Source organism: Dicentrarchus labrax, unplaced genomic scaffold, assembly GCF_905237075.1.
Source record: "Dicentrarchus labrax unplaced genomic scaffold, dlabrax2021, whole genome shotgun sequence".
Taxonomy (NCBI): Eukaryota; Metazoa; Chordata; class Actinopteri; family Moronidae; genus Dicentrarchus; species Dicentrarchus labrax.
The window spans coordinates 10,841,040-10,853,501 of NW_026136714.1; positions in this window are offsets into that span (position 1 = coordinate 10,841,040).

Consider the following 12,462-nt stretch of genomic DNA (forward strand, 5'->3'; position numbering starts at 1 on the left):
TTTGCATCAACACTGGCCCACAGACAGATCAGATGAGACAACTACATCAATGCATCTTGAGTGAAGTATTACTTACTTTTCTTACTCCACCCACTCATGAGAATTAGACAACTCATGCCTTTTTCCAGCCTAGAAAAAAAAAAGACCTGCACTGCACCACTGGTCTTGATCATCAACAAATTCAAATGCAAAGATGAATTAGGGTTTTTTCCCCCCCACCCTCTCCTCTCTCACAGTGAGGATCTCGCCACCTGTTTCCTCCTCATGTATAGCAGCAGCAGTCAGTCCCAGAATGTCACACCTATCCTGAATGTTCTCTGATGAGTCACTGCCAGAAAGAAAGTGCAGAGTGGGAATTTCTTAATGAGTCACGATTACTGTAGGTGTGTGTGTACTGGGCAGCTGAGGTAGAACAGAGCAGGTTTGTGTAGGTATATTTTTTTTAACCATCTGAGTGTGTCATAGCAGAACAAGAGTCCATTTTGTGATCTATGAACAAGGATTTTGGAACCTCTGAGGACTCTTAACAAGCCATTTCAAACCATTCTGTGAGTCTTACATAACAGAAACAGGACCGCAACTTGTTTGAGTTCACCGAGAGCTTGGGGAAAACTGAGAAAACAAGTTGTAAAGAGAAAAAGAAAGAGACAAAGGAATCAACAGGATATTTTTAGATGTGTTTTTGAGTTGACATGGTTTACTGACAGGTCCAGTGTCAGTGAACTGTGTTGCTTTATCATAACCACACCCGGAATTACCTGCTAAAAATAGCACAGATATTATGAGGTGGAAGAAGACACATTATTTTTTTTCCTAGTGTGAGGAATAACATATCACTGGGAACTTTATCGGTTGGAAAATCAATCTTGCTTCACCCTCATCTCTGTAACTCTTCTTTCTTTCCAACCTCAGTTGTGTTAAATTCAGGTAATCCAGATTTCCTCCAGCAGGAATGTTAAACGTCACTCACTGACGGTAATTGTGAAGTATATAGTGTAGGTGTTTCTGGGTCTCAGAGTCTAGAACAAGTCAAGGCTTGTCCCGGCTCAGTGTAGAACATGCGAGTGTTACGGTGGCGCAGCCCCACTTATACTAGCAATGGAGGTTAACTGTGCCATCAGCCCTGTGTCGTACTAGATGTTGACATAATGAGGGAGAGATTCAAAGGGGTGCGCAGAGAGGGAGAGAGAGAGAGGGATAGAGGAGTATAGCTGAAATGAGCTCTGTGCCACACGAGGAAGGTGTGTATGTAGGAAGATGGTGATTTTCTAGAAAAATCACTTGTCAGCTCAGCAGGGAGGGGGTGGAGTGAGTCAGAGGGTTGCCCATGAAGTCCCAGGCATGAAGCTGGCGAGAATCTACCTCTCTGGGCTGTCTTTGAGCAAGATATAGACTCCTTATGAGCTTCAAAAAGAGAGTATTTGTGTGTTATTGTGTTATAGGATGGATCCACAGTGGATATTGTAGAGACAGGAAGTATAAACGCTGTGTGTAACATTTAGGAGGCTCTACTGGCAGAAATACAATAGAAATATCATAATATTCATAGGTCAGGTCCTTTAAAACACAACTGACACATACATATGTACATTAAAACAGTAACTGGCCACTTTAACTATTCCTTTTGTTCATACTGGCTGTTAAGAGATCCCCTCTTCTGTGTAAAAATGCATTTTAAAGTTCAACTGAAGATAAATATGAAATCTTTAGTCTAATCAAGTGGATATCTTTCAAAGTTACAGTTATTTTACTACCAAATGTCCTCTTTCCATCACTATCCTTGTGTTGCAGCTGCCTGTGGAAGCACGAAAAGGACATTTTGTAAGAAGAAAAAAAGGAAAAAATGATGTAACACAGTTAAATGCAACAGATTTTCTTATGCTATTTATCCATGATTGGTGTTGAGAGAACATTTAATGCACTTCACCTCCCACACCACAAATAAGTGTGTAATGTAAGTTCCATAATAGTTTATTCATAAGATGTCTGATAGGGAGTTAGACCTCTGCAGGGACAAAGTCACTCATTATATATTTGTTTGTGAATAGACTATATAACCTATAAAACATGAAATATGTCTTTATTCGGTGTAATACTTTATGGTAAATTCTTGTGTTTTGTCACCTTCATTATCACCTGCAAGCTCAGTTTGTAACAAAAAGTAAAGTTACTGCTTCAATACATTTCTATATATTGGGTTTGAACAAGGTCATAATAACCACAGTGATTAAATGATTCTGCAGACATTATGAAAACATCTGGCAGTCCTCACTCACTGTTATGGCTTATTTTCTTGGCCTTTTGGCAGCGCTGTTAGCTCAGCCTACTTCTGTACTGTCTATATTTAGGGCTGAATAATGCCCTGTTGGAAAGCTGTCCTACATTAAGCGTGCTCCTCCATCTCTGAATACCTGCAGGTGAACTCGCCTGAGTCACCAGGCACCTTTCCCGCTACCCGTGCCTGCGTCTGTCTCCACGTGCCACTCAGTCCATTTCAGTGAGGTTTTACTGACATGACAGACAGGTTAAAATAAGGCAAGAGCACCTTCACAAGAGCAGCAACAAAGCAGAAAATCATGAATAAGAAATTAGGCCTATTGTCTGTTTTAATGTTTCATTACTTTCCCATCTCTACCTTTAGCTGTATCTGTCATTGTCTCCAGCTCTCTGTCTCCTCCCTGTCGCCTCCTCACACTCTTATCTTTTCTCTTTTTCCTCATCTTCCTCTCTCTTTGTCGCCACGGCAGCAGTAGATACATTTTTGCTTCTCTTTATGGATGAATTTATTTGATCACGACTCAACAAGTAGTTTACTCCCACCTTTATTTTTACAATGAGCAACAAAACCAAAAGAGAGCACTTTTTTACAAGGACATGATAAAGAACAGAGCAATTTTTAACTGGAAACATATTAATATTGAGCTTATTTACTAAAATATCCAAACAAGAGTTTTATTGTGAACTTTTTTTTTATATCTTCCAGCACTGAAATGGGTAAAAGCATCAAGTGCAGAATAATTTAGAGTTATTGTGTGTTTGTATCTGTTGGAGAAACATGCTCAAAGTTTGTTTATTACACGGTAAGAAGTTAGTTTGAATCTAGTTTATAAGATTAGTTTTCTTCTAGTCTTCTTTGATGAACCATTTTGGATTACTGTATACACTTACAGGGATTCACAATGTGTCAACTGAGACTGGAGTTCTGGTGAACTGTCACCATGATTGAATGATTCTAAAAGATTTTGTCAGGTGGGTATCAACACACAAAAAAAAAGTTGCTGAAGCATCGTGGACTTCTCTGCTCACTTTGTCTTAATTCACGCTCTAGATTTAGAACTGAAACAATTAGTTGATAAGTCAATCAATAGATATGTCGGGGGCAAATTATATTCAGTTGTATAATCAAGAAAAAATGTCCATGTACATGTGTGTCTGGTCCTAGCTCCTCCAATGCAAGAATTGACTGATTTTCTCAGTTTTACATCGTAATTTAAATTCTTTGGGTTTTGGACTGTTGATTCAACAAAACAAGGCATTTTTTTATTACCTTGAGTTTCATTGACTAAAGTAGTTGTTAGTTGCTATCCTAAATACATGGTGGCAGTGCATCCTTTCACAAGTACACACATTCTTTACTTAAGTTGAAGTACAGATACTTCTGTAAAAAACTTTACTGCAATAAAAGTGAAAAAGTATAGGCTCTGAATTGTACTATTAAAAAGTGCTCTCTTGGTTTCATTGGACATTTTGTTTCTGTACAAGGCTAAGTGAAACTTCAAATAGGGTCGAGTCTCCTTTTCTTGTCTGTTACGTCTTTTTCGTCATGTTACTCAGGCTTCATGCGCGATATGCGCCCGTCTTGATGTTGGGAAGGCGTGCTACGATGATAAATATAAAATAAATAAGGAGTAGAAAGTACAGATATAATGTAGTGGGTAAAAGCTAAAATTGTCAGAAAAAGAGATACTCAAGTAGGTACAAATACCTGAAAAAATACTTAGGTACAGTAACATTATTAGTACGTAGTTACTTCCCACCTCTGGCTGTCATATATCAACATCTGCCTCCATATATCCTTAAAACCAGCTGTTTCAGTGCTGTTTGTACGGATTATGTTCGTGTTCCTAACAACCCACACAGTCACTTTGACTTGAAAGAGGACCCTCATGTTGAGGCATCTCAGTGCAGCTTTTTAGTGCCCAACAGAGTGCCAGTGTGTTCACCTGCACTGAGTGTCCAACACAAACACTCTGGAGTTCAAATACATTTCCACAACTTCCTTGGTGTGAATACAGGCTGTGCTTCCTTTTAGCCCTCCAGCCTTGGGACTTTCAATCTATCCACACGGTCTCTGACAGATTTGGCCCTTTGTACTGATTCACCAAAGTACCGCACTGTGTTTTCTTGTTTACTTTGATGCTCTGTCAGTGAATTGCTATGGATAAAAGGGAGCACCTGCTGAATGTGAAATAAGAAGGTGGTGACTGAGAAAGTGGTGTTGGGAAAACATGACCGATAACATAAGAGCCCCCCTGTAGCTAAAATAGATAGGCATGGTATTAATATGGGGATCACTGTGGTCTGAATCTGATACTGGTCTGGACAGGGCACCACGGTTATTGCCTCTTTCTCCTTCTGTCTCACAAACACACACATGTCCAACCCTGATTGGACCAGGGGCTGCTAATTGTGTGTACATAAGTGTGTGTGTGTGTGTGTGTGTGTGTGTGTGTGTGTGTGTGTGTGTGTGTGTGTGTGTGTGAGAGAGAGAGAGTGATTGCTGCTCTCCAAGCACACTGGCACCAAGACTTTCCACTTTGAGTCAGCTGTCAAAACAACACTCATATAAATAGAGGGAGAATTAGCTGGCATGGTAGTGATTATGACAACAAATACACAAATTCAACACACACATATGCAAACAACACACACCCACGCACACACACACACCGAGGCAGATCCTCTATGGACTGTGGATTTGACAGTCACTCAAGTTAATTCATGTGCAGTGTTGAATCGTCAGGAATATTATTACGACAACTGAGGAATAACTTTTTATGTATTTATTTATTAAGTTGCATTTCCATCTTTATTGGATAGATGACACTATTGAAGATGTGGAGTAACAAACATATCTGTCTGGAATCAAACCAAGGACGTCGCTTTCACATGGTCCCAACCACCAGCACCCCCTCTTTATTAATCTATTTTTAAACTATCCTTCCAGTAACAGTGCCATGTTACTCAAGTACAGCTGGGTTTGCTCAATTGTCTTATTTCTAACATCAGTCTTCATTCATTTTAATGCAACATTACACTTTGGACACTTTTCCTTTTCCAGTGACCTCTCTGATGTAGTCACACGATCTGTGAAACTCTTTCTGTCAGTGTTTTTAAACACCAGTGATTAGGACTGCAGGGAATCTACACATACATGATGTCTTGTTGACTCTTACAGATAAAAAATCACATGCCCTGTGTTTTCCTTAAAAAATCAGAAAACAAAAATTATAAAATATAAATGTATTAACATTTATATTTTATAATTTTTGGTTTCATTATGGTGCCTTATACCTTTGCAGCCAGCTGCTGTCAATCAAACAAAGACACTGACATACCATATATACATATATATATATATATATATATATATATATATATATATATATAAAGCTATTAACAATACATTTAAACCATATTGACATTATTTTTGACGACATGAAGGACGACTAAATGTGATTTCAGTTGGACTTTTTATTTTTCTTTGACATTAAATATTAAAGACAATATAACCCACAATTAAAAAAAATCTCCTAAACTCAGTAAATTGGGGCCTGTGTGGGTGTAGTTTGATCAGATTTGATTGACGGTGACGGTAACAACCCACCAGCTGTCATCAGATTTTGACTCAAATGTTGCTTAATCCTGATTGGTGCAGAATTATGAATGCCATCAACTTTTTTCTAACAAAGCCCCGCCTACTCAAAAACTACTGACAGTACAGTTTGAGAAAATACGTTTTCATGCTCATTAAATGTTATAGATAACACCACCATAACTTATCCTGAGATAATTACTTGGAAACCAACAGACAAAGACCACAGCTGTTAACACTTGGGTTGCCTTATTTGATCTTCTGTGTGCCAGAATAGATTTCATTCTGATGAAAGCAAATCAAGAGCATGCCACCGCTTCTCAACTAAAGATAGTCAGCTCAGGAGATAATAAATATGGATGCACGCTCTGTAGCTGCATGGGGGCGTTTGGCCACCTGGGCGGCTGATATTGGTGGCTGTCCAGACACGAACACGCACAGGAGAAGACATCCTGAAACTCAAGCATCGCTCAGTGACAGTTGGCTGACCATTTTACACACCACTGAGACTAATGAGGAATTTGTTACCTCACAATCCAGAAACCAGGCGCTGCTCATTTACAGTGTGTGAAGGATCAGGACTTTTACTTTGATACTGAGAACCAAAAGCTTATGGAAACCATAATTAATTTTATCACCTATATCAGTGTCTTTGGCTTTATTCCATCCTTTTCGCTCTCACACATATGCTAATATCTGTTGACCTGGGAGGGCTAATCTGGGGTTTCAGTTATCTTCAGGGAAAGTCACGTTTAAAGGTCCAGTGTGCAACATTTAAGAGGATCTATTGGCAGAAATGGAATATAATATTGGAGGCCGCCATATTGAACCAACATGTTTCTACAGTGGTCCGGAACAGACAAATAAAACACTGGCTCTACATAGATGTTTGTTCATGCATTTCTCTGCCACCGTAGTTTCTCCTTTGTGCTTTGAGAGGAAGGTTGAAGCAATCAGAATCAGAATCAGAATTATGTTTATTGCCAAGTAGGTTTTTACACCTACGAGGAATGTGTCCTGGTGCAATTGATGCATAAAATATACAAATACAAATATACAAATATACAAAAATCACACAGAAAGATAAAGTACTTTCAAAATATAAATAAATAAAGATAAGAAAGATAAGAAAACTGTGCAGAAGACAGGAGTGCATTACTGTAATGCATACTGTATATACAGGGTGGGTCTAAGAGTCAGTGGGTCTAAGAGTCAGTGACAAAGGGGGTTGCAATCTGCAACTACAAATGCCACTTAATCCTGCACATTAATCCTTTTAAAGGGTAATACCATTCTGTTTTGGCTCAAGAATTTACATGAGGCAGCACTTCAGAGACATTTTACGAACTTCAACCACTTTTCTTTCAAGAGAAGGAAACAGAAAGCTGTAAACTGTGCTCGCTAATCTGTAATTGGCAGCAGGGATGACAGATTGCACAATTTTTTAATTAATTTGTACAGGCCTAAAATAGATTGGTGGTTTCATGACCTTCACATACGAGAAGCAGTTTTACTATTTACCGTACATTACTGGTGTTTGGCAGGCAAGGTAACAGGCAGGCAACATAGTCAGCAAACATGAGAAGATAAACATCAAAGTCTGGGCCTTATCACAAAACCTATGAAAAAGGGCTGGTCACGTTCTGCTACAAGCTTACATTCATCTCCCAGTGATAGTGATAGAAAAGCATGTTGGGTTAAACAAAAAACATCTCTGTTGCATTCTGTATCTTTGAATAAGGTGTTTTCCAATTAAATGCATTCATGTTAAGAGACATTCATCTCATACAAGACTGAGATAAAAAAGCCTTTATTTTCCTCATTCAGAATGCACCTCGTACAACAATTCCTCTTGATCAGTCTAAATGTTTGGCTGTGCCCACATTTGTTGCCAGTGCCAAACCATCTGCCACAAAGCAGCACTGACTCACAAGGCCCGCCTACGCTCTTCTGAGACTCCACGATTTCCACAAGGTACCTCCTTTTCAATCTAATCACCATGTACTGTGCCTTCCCCAGTATTTCACTGCAATCGAAAAAACGGACCTGAGTATGCGGTTGCAAAGTGTTGCAGATAAAAGAGCAGTCACGGCCAGAACTGCAACAAATGTGTGAATACATTATGCATTTTTGTCAAAAGCTCATCCAAATTTTCTCATTTATGGAACAAGGTTAGGTTCTTTCCTTTATTCTAATCCTGTGCCTTGTCTTGTATTGTCTAGTTTGCCTTGTTTGACAATTATGTCATGCCTCCAGTGCCCAGACACATAATGACTTTGTGAAAATGCACACACACACACACACACACACACACACACACACACACACACACACACACACACACACACACTAACACACACACGCAGTCTCCTTCTCTTTTTCTGTCCTGGAACCTATCAGCAGTTGATAATTTACACAAAGAGCGTCGACAGTGTTTGCTCTGGTCCTGAGCTGCCAGGGACAGACAGGGACAGATCCAGTGTCCACAGGATAAACTAGATGCTCCAAGCTGCTGGTGTCCATTACTCATGATCACACTGATACAGCTGATACCTCAATCCAAGCTTTTTACATATCTCTCTCTCTCTCTTTCTCTTCGCCCTCTCTCTTCTCTGAATTTAGCTCTCTGTGTTTTCTTTTTTTTTCATCTATCTATCTATCTACATGAAAACACAGATAGACACAGAACTCTTAGGAAGTATCACTACATATGTGAAAACAGACCACTGTAGCTTGTTGCTTCGGGCTGCATTAGCTGCTACTAGCACAACACACCCAAATCTCAAAGGTTGCATTGTGGGTCATGGGTTTGGGAAGGAAGAAGAATGTGTGGAATAAAAAAGACGGTATCTCTCATTCCGCTGCATCAATTTCTTTCCTTTTTTGGACCGTCTTTCATGTGCCAAACAATGTTATAAGAATGTAAAGCTAAATGGGCCCAGCATTTTTTTTAATAACAATCACAGGTAGAAAACATAAAATGTAACAATAAGTGTGTTTCTGTCCAATGTAAGTGTTGTTGTTTTACAATAGGAATGGATATTTCAATTAATCTGGTATCAAATCCTGTGATTATTTTGGGTAGAAAAGGACTCATTTAGATATATTACAAGAAAAGGTGCAGTCACAATTCTAATGAGGACTTGGACTCAAGCTCTATTTCAGATAGAGGTTAGTGTCAAACCTACGGGGAAAACTGCATCCATCTTCTCAGCATGTCTGGCTGCTACTGTGAGAACACTAGAGCTTCTCATCCAGACTTTAGTGTTTGACGTAACAAAGTCTTTCTTCAACCATTCAATCAAGGGTGGTGCACTAAATTACAGTGTTGCTGGGCCTTGTCTTGTATATAGGCTATGTTTGTGTTCTGTTTGTCTCTCAGGGCACAGAGAGGTCATGGGTGTGGCAAAGGGAGGGCAATAAACAAGAGCTGATCTGCCCTCGTGCCAGAATTAAAGTAGAAATCCCAGTCTGGCACCAAAACTCCTGTCGATCAGAGCGCTTCACAATCCTTCACGTTTCTGTTGAACCTTTTCTTGCTGTGGCTGATGAAGTCCTTGAAAATCCTCTAGGCATGAAAAGGCACAAACCTCCAAAGAGACAGAAAGAGTTCAAAGGTTAAATAAAAGTTAGGAGGGGGTTTTAAATTCAAAATATATGAATAGTAGTCTCCTTCCTTCCTGCTGTAGAATCAACTTTTAGAGGTAATCTCTCTCTCTATCAAAGAGGCACTTGCTCTGCAGCGTTATCCCTCCTCATAAAACACAGGGGGTAGGGTGACACCAGCAACCTTAGTGGCCAGTCTGCTCATTAAACCACACACACACACGCACGCACGCACGCACGCACGCACGCACGCACGCACGCACGCACGCCACACACACACACACACACACACACACACACACACACACACACTTGCATGTACATTCTGTGAACCCAGAGTGGCACGTCTTGCAATTAACTCCTCTCTAAGCCCCCTCAGGTCATCTCTGTAACTTTAGCACTTCTCTCTCTCTCTCACACACACAGACACACAGAAACACAAAGCGGGGCATAAAGTTAACTGTGGTCAGTGACAGAGCTGCACGGTAAAACCCCTTCTAACAACCCTCCACGTGAGCTTTCATTCACTTTCCTCTAGTTAATACTTAATCAACTTGTAGAAAGCCTACATGTTCGGATAGCGGCCAGGCCACAGCTGCTGCTCATTATTTAACAGATGACGTTTTCTGTAATATGATGTACTGTGTTAACTAGAAGTCATTGAAGACCATGTACTGTACTTACGACGGGGATATTTTGACATAATAAACACTTTCACATGACATTGCTTTACTGTTTGAATTTGGTCCAGGTGATTTGGGGACAGTTAAACTCCTGCGGTTGGTAATTTACTGAAAGAAATTAAACATGAGTCACTGCTAGTCATCCATGAAAAATCTCACAACACACTGAGGTAATTTAGTAACAAGGAGTACCTTGTACAGTCTTGCAAAGACCATCAACATTTTGCAATTTTCCTGCACACTGTTAGTAATTTCAGGTTTTCAGCACTAGTTTTAAGGGGCCAGTGTGTAACATTTAGGAGGATCTATTGGCAGAAATTGAAAATAATATTCATAGATATGTTGTCATTAGTGTATAATCTCCTGAATATAAGAATCGTTGTGTTTTTCTTTGCTTGCAGTGAGCTGTTTTTATTTATAGATGCTGCAGGTCCATGGAGTCGACTATGTTTCTACAGTAGCCTATAATGGACAAATCAAACACTGGCTGTAATAGGGACTTTCCATTTTTTTGCAGGTTTCGCAGCCACGTTGTTTCTCCTGCACACTTGACAGCCCATTCTCATAACCAGGTCATCAAATACTGACGTGAAGGTTGTGTTCAGTTAGTTGCAACCTGCAACTTCATACAAGTGGTAAAGAAAATGTTTCTCGTCTTAAAACATTCTGTGTTATGGTGTTTCAACCTTGGCAGGTGCTCAGTAAACCAAACTTCTTAAGCAATTCTTTAGCAAAAAATCTAAATTATTTAACGCTCCATCTGAAGTATATTTGTAAATCTAAAGTCGGTGCGTATCCCTTGGCTGTAGATGATTCTCTGAGGGGAGTATCACTCTAGTCAGAGCAGGAGCACACACACGTCTCTGACAGGAAGGTTGACCCACTTGCAACAACGTTATTCTCATCTTTGTCTTATCAAATTAGATACATGCTTTATAAGGAGTAACATCACAGTATTAGTTAAGAGCAAATTAAAATCGTGGGACTTTCAATGTAATGTGTAAAGTCAACATCGATTTTAAAGATAAGTTGTATATGAAAATGGGACTGGCTCCCTGCACATCCTCTTTTCATAGATACACTTATATACCGTCAGAAAGTAGAATATAGACTTATATTTAAATTTTATTATACGTTATAAGAGAGAACTAGGCCCTTCACTTTTACATAAAGAATCTCATCCCAAGGTCTATGTGATAGCTTGTCTGGAGCTTTGGGTCATACCACATGATCCTTATCTGCAAATGGAGATAGACAAGTTGTCAAATTCAGTTTTTTATGAGCAAGAGTGCTTGTTCATATTGGCTTTTCCAAAAAAAAAGTATTTAAAGCGCTCACAAAAAATAGAGATTTGATCTTAAAACTGGGCAAAGGTTGATGAAGACTAACCTTGTTTTACAATGGAAAAATATTAACTTTGAACCTCAAAATGTTCCAGTTAAGTATGTATTTTCTAGCATAACAACACATAACTGTCTCTCAACAGGTCATATGAGGCAGTGAAAGGCCTCCACTGTACATCACCATGTGGAGTGTGTGGGTGAGGTAAGGACTTATGTCACGGTGGGTATGTGAGAGGCACTCTGGATAAGAGCATCACTTTAACGTCTGATAATATAAGTGAAACGACAGTCAAAAGGGAGCTGCTGAGTTACAAAGTGGGGGCATTTTATAAGGTGTTTCAAAGAGTAGCAGAATGTATAGCCTCTCTGAACAAATCATCCAAATAAACGTCATACAACTGGAGGCGTGACAGGCTCTCAGTTTTCTCGCTCAAGATTTCAGGGATTCAGGGATGTAACCCTCTCAGGCTTCTACTAATTAAGGTTTAACTTCCTGGAAGCACTGATATAGCTCGTCTCTTTAGGTGTATAATCCAATAACCTGTATTTTCTTTCATAAAGTTTTGAAGCAATAATACGTTTTAGTGAAAAAGAAATAACAACTATTCAATTCAATTCAATTAAATTTTTTTTGTGTAGCGCCAATCCATAACAGAAGTTATCTCAAGACACTTTTCAAATAGAGCAGGTCTAGACCGAACTCCTTATAACATTATTTACAGTGACCCAACAATTCCAACTATACATGCATTTGTTGCAGCTGCTATCAAATGTGAACATGTTTTCAAGCAGTCTAAAAACTTTTAAGCTAATGGGTTTTTATATAATGATGATGATAGTGCTGCAACATGCAACAAGCAAATGCAACAAAATCAACATTTTAAGACTAGAACATTCAAATAGTTATATGCAATATAATATATTATATGCATTAATACTGCAACCCATGTCGAGC